The sequence below is a fragment of the Coenobita brevimanus genome, chromosome 20 (assembly GCF_032717465.1).
Source record: "Coenobita brevimanus isolate Jiangsu-jjx chromosome 20, ASM3271746v2, whole genome shotgun sequence".
Lineage (NCBI taxonomy): Eukaryota > Metazoa > Arthropoda > Malacostraca > Decapoda > Coenobitidae > Coenobita > Coenobita brevimanus.
Window position 1 is genome coordinate 8,018,679 of NC_136973.1, and position 3,621 is coordinate 8,022,299.

Below are 3,621 nucleotides of genomic sequence, written 5' to 3' on the forward strand. Positions count from 1 at the left end.
GCTGATCTACCATTTACCCTAACTAAAGTACTAGCTGCATGGAAAAAGTTATTATTCTGGGACACATCACCATCATGTAACAAGGACTTATTGTATTGTACTGGTTTTCTGTACCACTGGCTAGATTAATGTGAAATCCCCTTTATTCCAGTGATGTTCTTATTTAATTTTTATTACCTTCAGATGATTTTATTTAACCTAAGAATATAAAGGGATTCATGAAAGTCATATTTAACCTTTGGTTGAGAAAGTCTCGTGTGTTGAATAAAATCATCTGGAGATAGAATAAAAACATGTCTTTTGACTGAAAGAGTTAAATTTGAAAAATGAAGAAAATATAGGTTTAATGTGGTTGAAGGCCTGCAAGTCATTTTGTAAATTGAATTAATTAGGTAACACAGTTTTTAAATAATCATCTCTAAACTAGAATTTTTCTCTCACTTTTTCTAGAATTTCATTTGACCCGTAAACTCTTGCATTCTTTGGATACATCAGCGTTTTTGTACTTGGGCTGCCAAAAGACAATTTTATTCAGCAGAGGAAATTTTAGTAATCGGAGGGTTCAAAACTCTTAGTTTACTTTGAGAAAGCTAAAATTTTCCTCCTCTTTTTAAAATAGTTTGAATTTAGCCAGAGTAAAATATCCATGGCAGCAAAATGGTTAAACAATTCCCATTCATTAGCATAATAATTAATCTTGTACCATAATAACAATTATATGGTAATTCTAATTTATGTAAACCTAAAGTAAAAATTCAATAAAACTGCATAATATTATATTTTTTATGTATTGTACTAGTAAACCACTTGTATGAATACTTACTGTACATAAGTTCTTCAAACCGATAACTTGTTTTTGTATTTTATTCTTGCTGCCTCCAGACCATTTTGCCCAATTTATGAAAGTCTGTGTACTGAAACTGATAATGACAGCTAATTCCAACCCCTCCAGTATGAAAAATCTACAACTAGCTGTTTAAAATGGTTTCTTGATAGCAAGAATAAAATTCTAAAACGTCACCAGATTGAGGGGGTTAATCTTTGGCTTAAATTTTGTCATTTTTAATCCATCAACCTTTTGCATAGGGTGTGTTTGTGAAGTAAAATCATCAGGTGGTAATGCATCAAATACCACAGTTCTACCAGCTAGTGCATGGTGGTCTAGTGGTTAGAATGCCCTTGTTGGAGTGACGAACGTGACACATGCTTAGTTTCAAATTCCTTTTTTTTTTTTTTTAAACTACTACTACTACTTAGTGCCATTATGAGAAGCAGGCAAGTCTTGTACTCATAAATATTCTGGTCTATAGGCAGCCTTGGGCTGCTACACCTTGAAAGGGGTAATATGGGACAGATATCTGATTCAAATTTTTTATTTTTAATCCTCTAACCCTTTGACTGTGTAGAGTTTCTGTGAGAATGGAATAAAATAATTAGGCATTAACCAGAATATAATACCAAAGCTCTACCAATTCTGAAAACATTAGTCTGTTTTGTACACTTTAACTAAGTATGACTCCCCCCTGCCACAATCAACTGCAGCAAGTGAATGAAATTTCAGTGTATGGATACTGCAGTGGAAAGGCTAATGTAGTGAAAAACAATCAAACAAATTCACTACATTAACTTTACAATGAGTACTGTGTTTTTTCTTGGAGGGGGGGAAAAAAAAAAAAAATAAATCAATATCCATTACTTTTTTAAAGTTGTACAGCTGCCTTCAGAAAAACCATTCAGTATGTTGAGTGATAACTAGAGTTTCTAGTCACTGAGTTCAAAATGGAGGTAGCCCATGAGAGTTTAAATCAAGGGGTTGTTGCTGTTGACCAACCCTGGTCTGGCTGATTATTCACACCCATCAACTAGAGAGTAATTGCCTCTGAGAGGTTGTCCCATAGGTTCCCCACACTGTTGATGATGTGTCTGTGTCTTACTATGGCATGTGCTGCACAGTGCACCATTATATGTGTTAAGTTATGCAGGCCTATTCTACAGGCTGGCCACGTGTCATCCGTGATTCCATCCTGGTAGCTGAGGGGACTGTGTGATCCCATGCTCTAAGCCTGGCTGGGTGAATTCATTCATATCTATGGATTCCTCCAATAGGTGGATGTATATCGGGAGGGGAGGCTGAGTGTAATTCCCTGCACATGAAGTGGGTATGTAGATGTATCTTTATTGCTAGAGTAAGAATTTCTATCTATCTATCTATTGCCAGACGCCTTAATCCCGTACAGGGTGGCCACAAACAAATTGCCTCCATGTTGCCCTGTCCCCCGCCATTTTACTGCCTTGCTCCCAACTCACACTCCCCTCTCTAATATACCTCTCCACTCCATCCCTCCATCTCATCCTCGGCTTCCCCCTCCCTCTCCCCCCTTCCACCTCACTTACATACACTCTCCTCATCAGTCTCTCACCCTCCATCCTCTCCACATGGCCAAACCACCTCAGTGTGTTCCTCCTAATGCTTCCTATCACATCCACATCCACACCACAATGCTCCTTTATATCCTCATTTGTCAGTCTGTCTCTCCATATGACTCCACAGGCTCCTCTACTCATTTCCACTGCTCTCACTCTTGACTTGTGTCCCTCCAGCAACATCCAAGCTTCACTTCCATACATTAAGAGCTGGTATCACAGTACTGTCATGTAGTAACTTTTTCACTTCCATGCTCACTTCCCTGTTTCTTATCACTGCTTTCAAGGAACCAGCAAACTTTCTTCCTCATTGTATCCTCTCAAGCACTTCACCCTCCAAACTTCCATCCTTATTCATCACACTCCCCAAGTACTTAAGAATGTCCAAGGTGGAATATTTGTAACAGGTTTGATAATATTTGTGTGGTGACTGTTTTTATGTGCCTTGATGTGTTTTGTCTGTCATGTAATGGCAGGGGTGTTGTGTATTGGAAGAGGCTGCTACATAGAATTATATGCCCCTCATATCAAGGTAGTCTCCGACAGGGAGGACTTTAGTTTCAGAGTATAAGTGAGCTGTAAGAGTGGTTTTGGTGCTGCTAGTGGTGATGGGTAGGGTGTTGTTTAGCACATTTTGCAAAATGAGGCAGTATTAGATAGTATGGGAACCCATACCAGGGAGGCACAGAATATCACTGATCTAATGTATTGTTTGTAGAGTAAGGAGAGTGTTTCTTTTTGTTGCCCAAAGTCTGACCCTGTGGTTGCCCTAAGTGCACTTCAAGGCTGGGGGGTGCACCATCTCTTGATGTCTAGTACATGGTCCCTGAAGGTAAGTTTGGTGTCGTATGTTGCTCCACGATCTTGGTGGAGGGTGTGTGTGACACACACACGTTGTTAAGTGTGATGTGGGGGAAGTACCTATGTTCATGTTTACTGCTGGTGATAGGTGTGGTTGGCTCTGGCTGGGGCAATCCTCAACCTGTTGTCCTTGACCCAAGTCTGCAGTGTTTTAAAGCAGTTCTGTTGCAGTGTGCAGGCTGTGTCTGCAATAAGGTCTGTGGGTGTTATAATGTCATGTGCATATGAGACAATATTTGTGAGTGACTGCAGTGTTGGAATATCATGCCTGTGTCTGCCCTGTCCTCTTCTCCATCCTTCTTTCCATCCATCTTCTTCTGTCTTTCTTTCCTTCAT